The 18,907-nt window shown below is 44.9% G+C and overlaps 1 protein-coding gene across 2 annotated transcripts in view; it reads left to right on the top strand.

Annotated features, from left to right (window-relative positions):
• PTPRU (protein tyrosine phosphatase receptor type U) overlaps positions 1-18,907 on the top strand; it is an 816,311-nt gene that overhangs the window by 275,692 nt on the left and 521,712 nt on the right. The gene's annotated exons all lie outside the window — the stretch shown is intronic.

Genomic DNA, 18,907 nt, shown 5'->3' with positions numbered 1-18,907 from the left:
TGCCTGAGAACATTGCATCCTGCGTTCCCACACGGCGCAGGTGAGTAATTTGGAGGCGCGAGGAAGCGTCTGACGATGACGTCGCAGAAGCTGCCGCGAGGTGGGCCGAGAGCGCGCCTGTCGAGGTGGCGCGCGGGAGTTGCCACAGCCGCAGGTGGCACGTGGGCTCACTCAAGGCCGGCGTTGGCACGAGCCCGCTGTTCGCTTCTAGGAGCTGCTTAAAGCAATTGCTCTCCGCCTGTGTCCTCCGCAGAGGTCTCATTTAGACGGGCGCTCGCACCTGATGCCCAGGGCCCGTGCTGCTGCCCTCGCGCCCACATCCATGCTATAGCGCTCCGAGCCCTGATTTACGGGTGGGTGGCGGAGGAGGCTGCATTTATTCGAAAATTGTGGCCTTTTTGTGGTGAGCACGAATGTCGCAGTTTACCGTACTCCATGTGTCAGACTTGTAATTACTTGACTGTGTGTTGGCGCGGAGTAGACTGCACCCATTCCCCGTCGTTCCCCTTAATATTTTCTTTTCATTAATCATTACGTTGCTCCTTCTCTCATTCCTAGTCCCTCTCTTCTTCCCTTCACCCTCCTTCATTATTCCTTCCTCTGTTTCTACCGCCCTCCGTTTCTTTCCACTCCTTTCTCCTGCCCATCTTCTTTTCTCTTCTTGTTTCAACTTCTTTCTCCCTTCCTTCCTCCATGCCCCCTTCCTTCCTACAGTCCCATTCCCTGCTTACCCTGACTTCCACTGTTTTTTTCACTGCTAGTCCTTTGTTCATTCCTCCTATACTCTCCTTCTCGTCCCCTTTTTCCTCCCGCTGATTGCCTTCTTCCACCCGTTCTCATCCTTTTCTCGTCCCCTTCCTCTCCAAACCATTCATTCCTCCATCCCTCTTCCTTCCTTTCTCTCCCTACCTTCTATCAACTTTCCCTTTTCAGCACACTTAGATCCCTTATTCTGAGTGGAGCAGATGAGGATAAGGAATTGACCGAACCTGTTAAACATTGATTCTGTGGTACATCTCAGCAGGGATTGGACATTTTACAGGCACCTTGAATTCTGGATGTGAGAGTTCTGCTGAACCTACCAAGTAATGCACCGTCTGCCAAAGATTCTGATTAATTCGGCACAATACAATATGAATAGCTCAAATGGATCAAAAAATACAACGAATGTTTTATGTGAAATGCAGTGCAGCTCCCGACGTTGCTGGGGTTCCCTTCCCACTCTTTGCTTGTTGTTTGCTGCATTCAGAAATAAAAGAAGCAAAAGTACCTCAGTTGGAGTTAATAGCCCCAATATGCCTCCGAGTAGTTTGATTAGAAGTACTTTGTATTCTAAATATTAGTTATTTAAGTTCTTCAAAGGAATAAACCTCTTCATGTTTAAACACACTTAAGACAAGGCAGATGGTACACAGGGGAGTGACTTACCTGCCTGACTCATGACGCGCACGCCCCTACCCTCCGGCCGCCATTTAAGAACATTGGATAGTGGTGCTTGACTTGTCCTTCTTGCCTCTGGAGGCTTGTTGTTTACTTTCACAGTTTTATTTCTCTCTCTTTTTTCCTGTGTATACATCAGCGCAGTGAGGTTACTTTCAGAGCACAACTAGTGCTTCTCAAAGCACCTAAAATACAAACAGCAGCTATATCGCAGAGTGTAAATATTTCAGTGGGTTTTGGTCGGAACAAATTGATGAAATGAGTGCCTGCACCGCACATCGGGTGACTTGACACTGATGATGAAAGATGGAGAAGTAGGGATCGAGTTAAGTCAATGCAAATAACGTACCATTTACCAACATCAGAAGCCACAAACGACTTCTACATAGTGCTAACTACAGCTTTGCAACTTCGGAAGAAACCAAACCCAAATAAAGATTGTGGAAATAAATGTTATGAGTTACTTTATTCAAATGACAGAGTAAGTCATTGAGTGCAAATTTATGCTAGTCTCTGAGTGTGCATTTCAGCCACTCAGTCAGTCAAGGCAATGTTTATTTAGACCTTGGTCTTTAAACAATAGTAAAACCAATTGCAGTTAAAACATTCCACAGCACAATTTATACAATCTTAACATTAGAAAAAAATAAATTAAGATAGAGTAACAATAGAGACAAAACTTCAGTGGGCGACACTGCTCTTTATAAAAGTGATACATAAATTAAAACCAACTTTAAAAAGCTATACAATTCAACTATTTTAGAAGGAAATGTTATATTAACTTTTCCTTTTTTCTTTGTATTACCTTCATGTAGTTCCCTATTGCAATCGCGATCTCGATAGTAGGCATTTCTGTGAATAATTTTGCCGCCTGTGGCCGTTGCCTTATATCATGTTTTAATAGTACTGGTGGAAGGTATAATTTACACTGCTCTAATATTGTTGCACAGTCTAGCAGGATGTGCAATATATCACCTTTTGTTCCCAACATGCACTTACAATAACCTTCGTGATCCAACATTTTTGTTTTTAATTCTTCATTTACCAGCCAAGGATTTATACCAATTTGCAATCTTAAGATCTCCTGTCTGTACCAGTGGTTTGGTAAAATATCCAGGTAGGAGAACCAATTTTCATTTGACCATGACTCCCTCATAAACTGTACAGATTTTTTCTTAGCCAGATATTCCATGTCTATACTTCTAGAGACTTCTTGTCCATGGTTCTTTAGGTCACTTTTAGAACATTCTACATACATGGATTCATGGCAGATTTCAATCTTTATATTCTCACAGGTTAATAAGATTTTCTTCCTTTTCGCTTTTGCCCATTTTAGGTTGCTAGATTGGATCTCTATTCTGCACCACCCAAGCTGTTGCTCCTATCTCGGTTCTTATTGCTTGGATCATCGATGAACGTGGTAGAGTCAACAGAGTTTTCAGGCATTTCCCTTCCTCCAAGTCCCAATCACTTTTGCCACTTAAATAAAGGACTTCTGCTCCATAAAGTACTTGTGAAGGTATCATTGCACTGAATGCCTTTAATAACGGTCTGTGAGACATCCCACCGTAATCACGGTTAGAAAATGTTCAGTCCACAGATTGATGTAAAGGCTTTCGCTTTCTGAGCCTCAAGATGCGCGTGCCACTTTAGAGACCTATCAAACCACATCCCAAGGTAGCGATATTCATTCACAGTTTCCAATTTCAAGTCTCCTAAAAACCAATTAAATGTAGTATCTTTTTTTCCAAAGCATAAAGTTTTTGTCTTTTCCAGATTTACAATTAAAAATTTCCTTTCATAATATTGTCTAAAAGAATTTAGCTTTCTTTGTAGGACTAATTTAGCCTGGTCTAAGATTACCAAGTCATCTGCGTACAGTAGACAGGACACTTTATTACCATCTATTCTTGGGCTTGCACTTCTTTCGACCTCTAGGGATGCTGGTAGATCTGCTAAAGCTATGGCGAATAACAGAGGGGCCAGTATGCAGCCCTGTCTTAGGCCATTTTCAATTGGTATTTTTTGCGTCAGTGACCCTTCTGTGTCTTTAATTACTTGTGCCCAGTTTCCACTATGTAGCTCTTTTATTATAGCCAGCAAGCCTTCCGGAATATTTTTATTTGCAAGAGTTTCCCAAAGGCAGTTTCGGTCTACTGAGTTGAACTCTGCTCGAAAATCAACAAAACAACAGCACAGCTTACCGTTTGTTCTATTGACTTGCATGCTATTGCCCACAACGCAAAGCAGTGATCGGCCGTGGAGTGCCCTTCTTTAAAGCCCCCCTGTTCAGCGTGAACAATTGAGAACTCCTACACCCAATCTTTTAGTCTATTCAAAATTATTTTTGAGAATACTTTTTCTCCTATGTCTATCAGATTAATCAGCCTGTCATTTGTGGTGCATTCATACAGCCTTTTTTATGGATTGGCCTTATTACTGCCCCCTTCCAATTCTTTGGGATTCTCCCTACAGCTAATATTACCTGGAACAATTGGGAAAAGAATCTCGCTCACCACTTTATCTGTGACTTTAGTATTATTGCTCGGAGATTATCTGGTCCTGCTGCTCGTGTTAATTTCAGTATCATTATTGTATTTTCTACTTTCCGTTCTGTGAAGTCTGATTTTAGTTCTTCCATTAGGTCTTGCCATGGCTGGGGCTCTGAGACAACTAATTCTCTTCTAGGGCCATACAGTTCCTTCAGGTACTTCTCCCAAGCTGCCTCGTCAACGACACAGTTCATTACCCCAACGGGGTGATCGGATGCTGCTTTTACCAGCTTCCAGAACGGTCTTATATTTTTGATTCAATTGATTCTAGCAGGTTTACCCAGCATTTGTCTTTATACACCCTTTTAGCATCTGTGATCATCTTTTTATACTCTCTTTTCAATTCATTAAGATAGCTTTGTTTCTCCCGGTTATAATTTTTCCTAATACTTCTTGTTACTTTTCTTATCTCTCTTTTTTTATTTCGGCAGTCAGCGGAGAACCATTTGGGGCGCCTATACAGGTTTATTTCTTGTTTTATTTTATCTTTTTTTAGTTCAATTCGGAGGCATTGTAACTCTTGGTCTATTTTTCCCTCATACCATTCCAAGTTTTTGCTCCCTATATCACCCAATTCTACCTCATGCTGAAATTTCCTTAATTTTTCCAAGTATTCTTCCGTCAACCTAGTTGACTCTCTCTTGGGGTATTCAACTTGTTGTGAGATTACTTTGTCTCTGTGTTCCCTGACCCCCCCCTTGTGTTTTCAACTGCAGTAGATTATGATCACTGCATTCTTTGTGAAGTGTCTTAAATTCCCTTATGAGAGGAAAATTCCAAGCAAACATAAAGACATAGTCCATTGGGCAGTTTTGTGTGCCTATTTTAAATGTTTTCTTTGGTGGGCAGTGTGCTTTAAGTCTGCCATTCAGGCAGAAAAGACCCTTCGTCCCTAGATAGTTTGCTAGTTCTATATCCTGTCTTGAAGTTTTGCAGGCTGGGAAACTTGCTTGTTTTATTTCGTATGCGTCCAGTATTACCCTATGCCAGAGGTCAACCTTCTTTGGGTGCAGCTTGTGGTTAAAATACCCCATAATAAGAAATACATCTGAACCATACTTTTCACATAAAGAGTCTATATCATTTTTAAAATTTCCCAGCTCAATTCCTTACTCTGTAGCATTCTCTAATTGCATATACACATTTATAATGATTACATTTTCATATTTTTTGTCCAAGTTCAGCAGAGACAGTCTACAAGCCAATAACCATTTACATTTTACTTTTAGCACAATCACATATCTTGTTACTTTTGTAGACAGAAGGGTCATGATCCCCACTGCCGAGCGTCCAAACCTTTTTTTCTTGGCCGGTCAATTTAATTGGAGGAAACCTTCGAAAATAGGGATTTCATCGCATAGCCAGGTCTCTTGCAAATAAGCAATTTCCACATTATTTACTAGTTTATTTATACATTCTTGTTTTCTTACGTCTCTAAGACCATTTACATTCCATGATAGGAAACTTAGGCTATGCGACACCCCTTCATCCTATTCCACCTCACTTAAATCTCGGTCTTCATCCGTTACATCATTATACCTCTGGGAGTGTCCTGCTAGGCTACATCTTTGGCTCCAGTTACCCCAAGAGTTATCGTTTACTGAGTTATTGACCACTACGTTCAAAATGCTACCCCCCTCTTTATTTTACTCCAGTAGCCTCACCTGTCTCCTACCTAGACCTGCATGGCACTTTAGGAACCATCTTCCTAATTGGCCATTTCCCTTTAGTTCTCTCTCTGGGATTAGCCTTATACCTTCCTGATGTATCTCACTCGCCGCTTTCCAAATAGCCATTTTTACCTGGTCAGAGTAGAATAATACTATTGTGATTTCCTTTCCATTTATATTTCCAATAAAGCCCAACTGTCTCAGATCTTTTGATCCTATTCCCCTCAAACTAGGACATTTAGAAAATGAGAATAGGATTTGAGACCTGTTTAGGGGTATACTCTTTCTTGTCTTCTTCCCCTTTTGTCCAAATTGCTCCGGTTCAAGGTACAACCATTTGTTACTACCTACCTCTATCCCTGTCGTGGAGGCTTCTAAATCTGCCTGCCTGCAGTTTACCCACCCAGCGTACCCAGTTTTACTTTTTACTTCTATTTTACCTCGTTGCCGGGCTGCTTTATCTGGGTTATGATACTTCTGAGGGTTTATGTTATGTCCAGCATAAGTTAAGTTTACTATCCGTTTTGTATTTGTGGTTTTCATTTTTGGTTGCTCCTTTGTAGGTCCCTTACTACTCTGTTTCTTTACTTAGTTATTGAGATCATTCCTCTCACCCTCTGCTCTAAGAGTCTTGACGGGTACCTAAGTCAAAGTTTTTAAGTTTACCTCTTTCTCCCTTTCCTTTATTTTTCCCTTTGTTTCTACTTTGGTTTCCCTCTTTCTACGTATCTTTTTTTTATTGACCCCTATTATTCAGGAAACTATATCTTGGGTTTTCCCCTCTTCTTTTTATCAGCATTGAGCACTTAGATATATATACATTGTGTGGGTGTTCTACTGTTTCTCTGCCTATATTCTGTTCTGTAGGCTGGGGGTCAGGTAATGGTCTCATCATTGTGGCATTTGCCCTCTAATTCCTTCCAACTCCTCTTCAATCTTTTTTAAATAAAGCTTTTGCGTTTTCAGGACCCCCTTGTTTAACATTGTAACTTCTAGAATACCCTGCAGGGTTTTCTGCAGCATCAACAGTAAGTCCATCATTGAAGAGGAAGGAGTAGCGGAAATGTCTAAGTCTTGTAGACTATTTCTCTCAGGGACATCTGATCTCCCAATTCTCAATGTTTCCTGCTGGGTTTGAATTCTTATCCCATTTTATTGTTGTACCAATAGATTTGGTGAGTCACCCCAGTCATTTCTTGACCCTTGACTGATATTTTCCATTAGGCCTGTATTCTCTAGTTCGGGTGCTTGCATTGAGAATAGTTTGGGGGATGATGACAGACGCGGGGCTGTTATTTGCTCATTTTGGCTCAGAAGAGAGTAGTTTATTAAGAATGATGCCTCCAGTAATTCCTCAGGAGATTCTCCCGTGCCATTCCCATTCTGGCGCTCTTCTTCAATTTCCAAGGACTTCGTAGTTAGATCTAATCTTTTGTAATGTTTCCCTAGAAAGTCTTTTATGGATTTAGTTGCTGAAGTACTGCCTTTAGATTTTGTTGCGGAAGTACTGCCATTAGATTCTTGCGGAGTCTTTTTGATGCTTTTTCATTTTTTCTCTTTTGAGGAGCCCCTTTACCTTTTTTCTCCGAGGCTAGTCTGGCTCTCCTGGCTCTCTTCTACGGTCCTGAATCCCCCCAGGAAGCTCGCTCCTCCCTGGGCTTTCCTCCACAGGTTCCTTGCGGGTTTTTTGATTCCTCTTAGGTGCCATCGTCCCTTGATTCGGGTCTGTTTTTTTTGTTGAACACTTATGACTCCAATATTACTATACGTTATACTTTTAGAGCACTTCCTTGCGCTAGCCTTGCTTTTTTCCCCTACACTTGCCCCCTAATCAACCAGGGTTAACAATTAGTGGATACTTAGAAGGGCGATGGGGTACAACAATCGTTTACACAAACATTCATACACTTACCTCTGTTGTGCCTTTATCCCGCCATGCCAGCCAAATAGCGTTTAAAGTTCTCTTGTTTGATGCCGCGCAATGACCCGGTGGCCTCCCCCTTGTCCCTTTACTTCCACTGGGGAGTGGCACACCAGTCGTTCCTTGTGATTCCACCCCAGGCTTTAATCTTCTGGGTGTGCCTGGGTCAATTGCCACTCAACCTTTCCCACCTTTCCCTCGCCTGGGGGCTCTTTCCGCTTACTTCAGCCTTCTCCTACAGACTGCTTCCCTCCAGGCGGCCTGGTCACGATTTGGGGTTCAGGTGTGGCCCTTTTCACCCACAGTTTCCTTTACTGCAGGTCCTTCAAATTCTGGCTGGACCCAGTATTTACCTAGGTCTGCCGGGATTAGAGGCTTGTGGAGGCGTCCGAAATTCCGGTTTCCTGTACTTTACCACTCTCAGTATCCTGACTGGGGGTCCTTCGAATTCTGGCGGGACCCGGTATTTCCTTGGGTCCACTGAGGAAAAAACTCATGCAAATCGGCATAAAAGCTGGTCCACGGCGTGTCTCTCTACTCTCGTCCCACTGCTCGCGGCTCGGCTCAGGTGGCTCCGAGTGGGCGATACACCTCCTGTGCCGACTCGGCGCAAGTTGCGTCCCTACAGCGTAGCGTGGCGTGGCGTTCTTGGCGTTGGCAATCAGGCGGCCGGGGGTGGCAACAACAGAGCACCCAGGAAAAAACTCAAGGCACTCAAGTGTTTCCTAAAATGAAACTCCTTTATAATGCAAAAATTGTAAACATTTTCAGGGATTATATTATGGATAATTTTAGCAAGAGAAAATCACTTACGTGTAAAATAATACCTCTAGTTACGTGGTTAAATGGTCTTGTGTGAAACGAGTAACTTGGGGAGCTGTGCGCTACATTTAAATCTACCAAATGAGCATGATAGGAAATTATGGAAGTGCTGGCATAGCTGAATGGGATCTGAGGAATGGTGATGTATTGGGTAGAAATAAGACCATCTTCAGAAGGGTTCTGTATTGGACTTTGGCTTCGATATTGCATAATGGAAGCCGTTTGTAGGTCTAAATGTATATATGGCTCCCTGGCAGGATTGGGACTGGTAGGCAGGCCACTCATGGGCCACCATAGGAACATTCTGGCCAGAGCCGTTCAAAATGTTGAACCCTGCCTATTTGGGCAGATTTCAGCAAGGTAAAACGACCTAGTCCAAGGTTTCTCTAAATCTCTATAGATGCGAATGTATGTCCTATTATAGCCCAAGTCTATAAGTGACATGGCCCTGATAGCTCAGCTTTCAACATTCCTATTAGTTGTGACTTATAGTTAGTTGATTGATGAGGGCTGAAAATATAACTGTATCATAGGCAATCCCACCGTAGTCACCATGCATGGGTTCGAGAAACGCTAGTAACTTTAATCTCCAGCTGTAGTTAATACACTCCATTTCACTTTAAGCGGGTGGGATTTCAACACTAGCATTAGAATTCCTTCTTGGCGGAAACCTATCAGTGACAAAATTTGAGATGCTGTCTATGTTGAGGTGTAGAGTTAGTTTTAGGGTGGAATAGAGGTGGGCCAACCCTGTGACACCCAAAAGAACGTTTTGGGGTTAAAAAACCTTGTGATGTCCCAAACCCAGTTTTAGTGGGCTAGAGTGTGAACCTACAATAGAGACCAGGTACAACGATAGTTACCGGTAAGAAGTGTCTCACATGTGTGCCATTGGAAGTACATTGGCGAGGTTAGAGTAGTGATGGTGTTGGAGTAGGACTGTTGTAATTTCCTTGGTGAACTTTAACTAATCACCTTGTTGTCTTTATTGGGGTTTGCGGAGTTCCTGGCTTCTGAACCTGAGTCGGAGGAACTTATTCCCTCGCTGGAATCAGTGTTCACATGCTCTCTATAGATCTTAGTTTGGGGTTGTTTTGGAAACAGTTTTCAGAGATAACAAGAGATGTGTACGAGTAGGAGGTTGTTAATTGCTGTTCCGTTTTGTGGTGAGCAAGCAGAGACCAAGTAAAGTCGACTTCAATGAGATTTTCTAAGGGCTAGTTTTACAGTCAAGCTGAGTTTCTCTTGAACTGCTGCGTAACAAGCTCCCCCGCCTGTGTTCTACTTCTGTGTCTGGCACATAACGGCTAGTGTAGCCTGTAGTGAAGGGTTGGGATGGCGATGCCGTCTGAACATTCTGCACATTGAAGGAATGACCCTCCTAACTGAAATAAGGAAATGCATAGATTAAAGATTTATTGGCTGGGGCATATAGCTTAGTCCAGCACTTTGCGGTCTCTGCCACTCCATTGTCATCCCAGCTTCTTCCACCGTTCAAGTGTTCTGGTACTCCACAATCTGTGTGCTGCTTCTTTTACCAAAGTTTACTTGTTTATAAATGTGTGAGGACAGGTGTACCATGGGTTCTGTGAGCAACTCATTTTTCCAGTGATTATTTTTATCTATTGGTGTATCCACTGAATATTATTTTTCTGCTTCTGCGCATGGGGTAGAATAGTGCATTACTGCCTGTTAATGCCTTCTTTCCGAGTACATCGATTGGTTAGCTTATCCTGAGCAGTCCATTACAATTTATTATTTCATTTTTTGTGTGCAACTTCCTGTTCCAGTGCATTTTATCTAAGTTTGGAAGGGCAGCCCATTGTTCCCAGGTTCACTTGGTTGTGAGATAACTCGCCATTACTTCCAGTTAATGCCCTCTCTCTGGGCGAGTCTATCAGCCTGCTCAGCTTGAACATTGAATCGCAAATAGCACCTTATTCCAGGGTTTTTCTATGAGCAACGTCGTGTTCCCAGGTTCACTTGTCAGTGAGCGGGGGAGGACAGGCACTTCCTTCATTCTTGATTATCCCGGGGTTGCTATTAGTTCTGCAGCCTCGGTGATTGGCGTGCCCTGTTATTTTGCTTTCTTGGCTTATTTCATTAAATGTTTCATTACAGAGCAAAGGCCCGCTGAGATGCTAACATCAGATTCACAGCAGTAGCTAACTCCATAGCTGGCAGCCGTGGCAAGTAAGATGCTAACCAGCTAATGAGCAAAGGAGTGTGTGGGTGCGGGGAGGGCTGAGGGAAGCTTGGCATAGATTGTGGCAGAGAGGGCAGCTGGGCAGAGAGCATGTGGCTAAGGAGTGAGCTCCGTGGCAGAGCAAGGGACCACGGGTAGTGTTGCAGAAAAGCAAACTGGGCTTGCAGAGACTGGAAGATCAGGGTCCTGGTCTCAAGAAGGTCAGTGGCATAGTCAGTGTGAGTGAGTCATGGTCCCTAATGCAAAGTATGAAATGGCCCCCATGGCCGCTGTTTTAACTGTGAAATGTTCACTCTGTACTTTTTGGCACTCGCCTATTTGGGTTTCTAAACTTTCCTGTTGTGATGTTCTTGGTTGGACTGGAGTACATTTAAGCCTGATAACATCTGTTTATTCTCCAAGATGCCAGTTTGGTTAGCGCTCTAGTTAGCTCTATGAGCACCAATTTAAGATGGCCTCATGCGCGGCCATGCCTCCGGCGCAACAAAGTCAAACCTGTCTGTACCCGTCCACTCTTCGGTTGCACATAGTGTCAGCACGCTTCCAGTTTGGGGAGCGAGATATCACCGGCAGAGGTGGAATCCCCCAAGTAAGTTGTTTAAGATACTCAAGGGTGAGGGCAAACTGTGTAGGTTCTGCTACGCTATCTGACTGACAGTGGGTACCTAAGAGATGGATTTCCTTTGCTCTACAGTGACCACCATTATTTGTACACGTATTTTTATGATCTTTTTATTTCCCTATTACATTTTGTACAGAGTGATTTAAATTGTCCTGACGAATGCACCCTACACCGCTATGAAGGGTAATTTTAGGGCAGAAACATGTTGATCATTAAGATACAGACAGGGATGATCTCCTTTCTGCTTCACTCAATTGTTTGTAATCCTGTCCCTTGTAGACACAAATAACGTTGTAGGGTCTGACCAACCGATAGTTTTATTTTTACCACACTTCACTCTTTACATTCTGCACAGCTTGTTAAAAAAGGGTTTCAAAGACAACCAGTAACCAAAGACCCTTTTATGTTGCCCGGCGGTATCGCCTCTATGACCCACCAATGTTAATCAATGAAGAAGCAGGCGCTGGAGACTGGAAGGCAGGAAACGAGGATTTTATTCTCTCCGGAGGAGAACACATCAATTCAGACAGCAAGTATCGTCACGAGGTGCTCTAACCACATCTCTGAGGCCTGGCCTCTTATACTAGGGTTTATGACCTTTATTGCACATAACACATTCTCGCAACACTTTGGTATTTGAAAGAACATCCTCGGAATCTCCCCTTCAGACCCGTTCCCACATACATTTACAGTTGGATTCCCCACCCCGGTCACAACAGGTGATGGTTGTCGCACAGCAGGGCATTCCGCCGATTCACGGAATGCATGGGGTTGATCGGATCTCATAGGGTGGGGGCTTTGATCGGCTCGAGGGTCTTTTGATGGGGAGGGGAAGCTTCCTACTGTACGGGGTAATAAACAGTATCCGCAGGGCCAGGTGGCGGCCTGGGAACAAGGAAGACAAACGGGGACACAGGAAAAGGGGGTTTGCATCAAAAGGGTCTGAGACCATGAAAGGAATGAAAGGAGGTGTCGCGCTGGGAACAGGATGGGATTCTGTGGCGGAGCTGCGCTGAAGAGGGGTTTATGACCCAAGGCATGAGGGAGCGGGGGTTGTCAGCGTGCGGGGGATGCTTGCGAGGTTAGGAGAGAGAGAGAGAGACGCGCTGGCTATCAGCGAGGGGCAGGGAGGCCATGGTGTCCAAAATGGCTGCCGCTTACGCGCACGAATGGGCTCGAAAAGGGGCAAGATAGCGCCGATAATGTTCACCTAGCTGTATTAATTTTCCACAGTCCTCCCTTTAACATTTCCAAGACATCTTGCTGGCCTATTTCCTATCTATACCTATTGCAGCGGTCATAAGTAAGGGAGAGGGGACTTAGGCAAAGGAACTGTACATATACATCATATTATAAACATCACATTGAAAAATCTCGTCATCTAGTAAGCGGGTTCATCGTTAAGTTGGTTGCAGAAAAAGTCATCGTAATGCAATATCAGACTAGAATTATGTAGCGAGGGTGTTGGGTACAGATCATAGATACTTATTGTCATTTGGAATAAGAACTGGTAAGTTATCATATAAGTAAGTCCCTTTAGTACTCGGTGGGAGCATAGTCAGTCCAATGGTGGTTGGGAGAGAAATGAGGTATAGTAAAAAATAAAAATCAGAGTTCTCAGTGTCTTTGTCGTCTTCTGTTGGCACTGTTAAGCACCTGGATTACAATTCGTTCTGTCAACAGGAATGTTCATGTGGATTGAGTCGTTGGAGGTCTGCGGGCAGGGGTACATTTTGTTTGGTTTCGCCAGACCTCATAGGAGAAATGCGTTACGGTTTTGGAGCAGGTGCATTTTCTTCCGTAACCCAGAGCATAGTTATTAGGAGGCAGAAAAAGGATTGTGATGAAAAGTGCAATTGTCTTTGAGTTGTGGGGTCTGTTTGTTTCTTGAGTCTCTGTGGTGGGTTTTTCCTGTTGTTTCCATCATCATCGAGGCGTTCAGTAGCGGGTAGAACCACATACTTCGTTCATTTTCTCTTTTAGAGGCGACCCTTGGTGGAGTTCTTGGTCACCGTTCTGGGATTAACATAGTTCGTGGTCTACTTAGTCGGAGCTCCCTCCCTTTTGACGCAGGGAATACCCTTCTCTGGGTAGCTCAGTAGGATTTTGGAGGAACTTGGAAGTCCAGGTGGAAAGGTGTGGGTGTGAACAGTCCTTATGGTAGGTCGGAGGAGGAGGGGATGGAGCAGGGCCAAGTCGGGAACAGATCAGGGGGGACGGAGAATTTGAGACAGGCGGGTCCATAACCAAGTTCAGAGAGCGGGGACCTTTTGGCACACGTCGATCATAGAGCAGGGGCTTCAGGTCAGCCCTTTCCTTAGTTTTGTCTGAAACAGTGCCTCATCCTGCGACTCCTTACTGCTGTGGTCTCGCCTCGGCCTCCGTCGTTGATGTTCCATGATCCGCAGTCAGGCCGCGTGCTCCCACATCCGGTCTCTTTCTCCTCCGACAGTGATACCCTTAAATGAGTTTTGAAAAGACAGTCTTTAGAGATTTTGCAGAAGAAGGTAATTACATAAATCTATTTCTCTCCCAACACCAAGCAACTGGGGTAAGCACTCGCCACATTTGAGATTTTGCAGCCAACGTATAAACAATTGATGATGGGTTTGCTGGATTCCTTACAACTTCCTTTTGTGGCTAATTCTTTGGCGCTTTGTTGGTTATTACATTCATTTGTAAATAGGTACGAGGTCTGGTACCCATTCATTGCATTCGTCTATTATAGCAGGTGTCAGTTCTTCTGGTAGAGACCCATTTCCCTAGTACGAGTCTTGCAAGGCTAGGCTGGTCTTCAGGGCTTTGTATTTTACGCAAAAGTGCAACGTGCTATTCACCATAGTCTGATAGGCATCCTTCTGAGGGATGAACATAGGTTAAACGACTCTTCATTACATCAAAACATCCTATTTTCAACAAGGTTTACTGCAACAAGTTCTTTCGATTTTCGATCTAATTTTAACTTTGCACACATCTTTCTAACTTTCTATATAAATTCTCGCAACTTGGTTGCTACAAAAACTCGGGGGGGGCTTGCGATAATTATTAAACTTATCCTTGGGGTGTGTGGGATCTTATGGAAAACAATTAGGAACACAGCGAATTGGAGCAAGGGGCGTTTTTCAGGTTCTCGTTCAGGGCAGCTGATACCAAACTGGGGGCATTTTGGGGAGACGGGGGTGTCTCGATCATTTCTTACTACTTGGGGTATGGAGACAATTTGGAATGGGGATGGTCGCATTACCACAGACATATTTTATCATAGAAGCCACTGACAAATAGTTCCCTGACGGTGGGTCAAATTTAGGGAACCTTAGTCGTCTTACCTGTCCCTTTCCTTTTGGCCAATTTAAATGTCATCCATATTTAGCAGAAAAGGAGAGGTAGTAATGTGGTACCGATACAATTTTATTTAGGACGAATTTGTGCAAATACTTGTGGTATTTGGGGCCAATCAGGAGGTGCACCAGGTTCGCCAATTAGGTGCCAGTCGCTAGGAAGAGGGAAAGTGTGGAGGGGTGGAAGAGTGAGAGAGAGAGAGAGAGAGAGAGAGAGAGAGAGAGAGAGAGGGAGAGAGAGAGAGAGAGAGAGAGAGAGAGAGAGACAATAGGCCAAACAGTACACGTGTGACATGGAGAATGACCGTGTATTGTTTGGGCTACTCAGTGCGTTACCCAACGTTAGACGTTTCGGGTCTGTGTTAGGATGTAGAAAGCATGCAGTTTTGGGACGGAAGAGCATTAGGTCAGGTACAGAAAGGTCGTGCATTGGGTAGGGCGTCTTTTTGTGTCGTCTTGCAGCGTTAATCCGTTTTCATGCATCGGGCGGGACGTGGCTCCAGATCCTTTACGGTACCCTAATCGGGACCCCAATGTAATCTGCAGAGGGAAAAAGGGGGAAAAAGGGGGAGGTGGGGGAACAACATTCGAACACATCAAATGTACGGGCACGAAAGTCCTTTACTTACCGCATACTCGTACTTATCTCTTCGGGATATAATCCCTAGGGTCTTGGTCTCCGAAGTCAAGGGGGCGGGCAATGTGATAGGTGGTTTATGGGGGGGGTTCGAGGATGGCATTAAGGATCGTGTTTAGGGAAACGCTAAAAAAAAAGGGATCAGAGGTGCCTAGCGTGAGGTACCCGGTTTTGTAGATGTATCCGGCCATCGGGATCCTTAAATCATTCCCAAAGCTGTGATGTTCTAAGGCATTTCAGTTCTTCGTTCAACCCTGTACCTTAGTACCTTCAACCACCATATCTTTATAACATTTTATCAATCACACCGCTTTACTTTACCCATTCTCAGAAGTCGAGGTCCTTCTTCATACGTTAGTTCCTGAGCTTAGTCGCATATTTTGGAGGCAACGTATCATACCTTTGATTCGATCATCAATCCAGGGCCGAACAACCATTTCTTCAGATAACCTTAAAAAAGGAGCAGAACGGTTGCGCACAGAAAAACCCTCCCACCGATACCCACATTTACAAAAGTATGTGATGCCTATTCATAGTTTTGAAGACCTTTATTTTGCATAATCATTCAGTACGTAAAATGTGAGAGCGCAATCATATTTTGCCCGGACATGTCGACAATGGAAGCACATACAGTAGGGGGTTATTTTGTAGCACAAGAACAAAAAAGGCCTAATTAATTATTTGCAAGTAACTAAAAACATTTCATTGCGTGATGGGGAATCAGGGGCATTTCAGTTCATAAATGGGAACACAGTCAAGCTCATCGTAATCACATTTCCTAGATGTATACCGTGGGTGTGCATCATAAGCGACGTTATGTACCAGTTACAATAAATATCAAAATAAATCGTTCATTGAAATCAACATTTTTACGGAACCCCTTTCAAATGTTCGCCAAGTGAACCCTCCTCCCTTTTTCATCGAGTGCGCAATGGTTCGTATATATATCTTAGTACATCAAGTTTCATTAGCTAAGGAACACCACGAGGCATCCGTTAGTTCCTATTGATACCGGCGCCATTTTGGGCGAGGCCGGTTTAGTCCGGAAGTAGCATCAGGGGAAAAAATGTCCCCGACGATTGGCGGTTGGACCAGGGTCCCTTTCGGCAGTTCAAAAAACTGTGCTAACAGAGGGGCTGGTGGTGTGGACCGTCAATCAAGAGAGGGAGGGGGTAGAGTCTCTCTTACCGGGTCATGTTGATGTTCAGCCGGAACTTGCTCGACTTCGTTAGCCCATAATGTTCCTGGGTGGTTCAGACAGAAGCTGATGCAGACACGAGAGCACCGCCATCTTGTTGCTGTGCCGTGGTTATTTCATTAGTGATCAATGCAGCTGTTCCCCACCGGAAGCCTGAAGGGGCCGAGGGCTCTTGGGACTTTGGTAGAATCTTCAAAGTCGAGGGGATGTTTGTCGATGGTGGGGGCTTGCGCCCAGGTGGGCAAGTGCCCGAGTTGCAATTTCGGACAAAGTTACTCCAGCGGCCTAGATCCGCCTTCCGAGGGCCCAGACGCCATTTTGAGACCCTGCGGCAGCCGCCCTTCGTCGTATCTATCAGGAGTGGAAGAAACTTCTTATGGTGATGAAAAACAGAACATCATGCTGTTGGAGCAGAACATTTTGGTTCGGGGCGCCAGGGTGCAGCAGTGGAGCCTTCATCTGGGGAGGTGAGGGAGGCTCGCCCGTGCCGTCCCCCTCTCCCGGCGCATCCCATGCCGTCCCTTTGAATCAGGGGTGCACTTGATGACCACCCTACACCCCTGATTCCGACTCTTGGGGGACCATCGTACGTCCGGTGTTATTCAAGTAGGCCCATCGGACATTGTGTGTCCTGTGCTACGCAAATATACCAGGCGGGCATTGTATGTCCTGTGCTGCGTAAATATACCAGTCGGGTATTATATGTCCTGTGCAGCGTAGGTATATGGCCGTCGCCCGGCTGGAGGACATCGGCGCCGGACCAGGGCAGGGAAGCCTCCTACCTGTGGAGGCGGGAGAGGCTCGTCCGCGTCGCCTCTCCCTCCCTGCCCACCCTGCATCCGCTCGATGGAGGAATTCGTGATGGCCGGACCAGGAGATACGAGGGAGGGGGTCATTTGCATCCGCCCCCTCCCTACCCGTGGCCCGGGGGACCCCATCCCTGGAAGGGTAGTATGGGAAGACCATTTCATTGCCTGCTTTGTGGAGCCTCCAGTACCTTCTCGCCAGCGATCTCTTTTGGCCCATGGCTGCTAGCAGGCCCCGCCCCACACGTGCTATGTGTTTCGGATGGGCGGGACCATCGAACTGTTACATTTCGAGGACTTCCGGAGTGAGCATAATACGTTTTATATTTCTCCTATTAGTACAGTTTTGTTTTTAGAGAGTGTTCTACTAGTTATTCTATTTACCGTTGGTTGTGTGTTTTCTTTACCGTAATTAAATCCTAAGTTATATAATAGACGCTTGGCTTCCTTGAGTCCTTTCTCTAACGGGGGTTGTTTACACTGGTCTGTAATTGTGTTTGGTTTTCAGAGTGGGGGAGCAACAGAGAGCAATCAGTCCCAGAACTCTAACATGTCGTTAAAATTGGTCTGACGAAATCTGTGCCATCGAGCATAATCAAACGGGGTGGTTCTGTCTGTCCTGTCTGCACTAGTCTGATTGGTTTTTATCTCGCGCCTTTTCCCTTTCTGTCGGCCTGTCCTTTCTGTCGACCCTCCGTTCTTACCTATGCTCTGCAGAGTCGGGCATTGGGCTTTCCAGTGCCCGAGACATTTACAGAAAGCACATTGGTTTTGTTTTAAATCCGTTCGACCTGTGCATAGTGTCGGGGGATTACCTTCGGGTCGTTGTGTCCCGGGGTTGACTTGTCGGCACATCCCTTTACACCGTTCTCTTTTCATGTCTACTCCTCGGAACTGTGCCATCGCTGGCCCTTCCCTTTGCCTACTAGACGTTTAGAGGGTTGTCCGTCGTGTCCCTTCACCTTTTCTGAATTCGTCGCCTTCCCTTCGTCGTGTGGCTTCTTTGCGCCACATACCGAGACTATCGAGCATAATAGGTGTTGTTTCATTCCTACGAAGGGCTATTTCTACCGTTTCTATTTTGTCAAGATCAAAGGATCCTCTCAGTGGCCACTGACTTTCTCGATCCTTTTTCGTATATTTATGCCACAGCTCACTATAGGCTATAGCGATCAATCCATGCTTCATGAACATGTCCTTATTAGGGGTGCCTTCCAGTGGAGCCGGATGGTTCATCTCTAATAAGCGGTCCGGGCTAAACAGGCTACTAACCAGTGGGGAGAAGACAGGCATGACGGATCACAATGGGATAATAGTCAGCACTACCTATCTTATCGCTGCGTGCAAAGGCTAGACAGAATATTTCTATTCTACGTTGTTTGCACGTAGTGAATACCTCATGAACCAATCTTGAGCAATCAATGTTAGGTCGAAAATAAAAAATCAATATGGTCAATGGGGAGAAATAAGTAAGCTCGCAAAGGTTCGCGTCACCTACCCTTTCACTATCTGCAAAGAGGGGACCTATTCTTCCCTGTTTGCAGACAGAGAATCTCCAGAAAACAATCTATAACAGTTAATCAATGGGGGGGGGGGGGGGGCAATTGTTCAATGGGGGAGAAAGATAGGTCCGACGGGTGCGTACCTATCCTTCGCTGTTTATAAAGGGAGAGCCTGTTGTTTCTCCGTTTGCAG

This window comes from Lissotriton vulgaris, chromosome 2_1 (genome assembly GCF_964263255.1).
Source record: "Lissotriton vulgaris chromosome 2_1, aLisVul1.2, whole genome shotgun sequence".
Classification (NCBI taxonomy): Eukaryota; Metazoa; Chordata; class Amphibia; order Caudata; family Salamandridae; genus Lissotriton; species Lissotriton vulgaris.
This window is presented reverse-complemented; position numbering and strand designations above follow the sequence as displayed.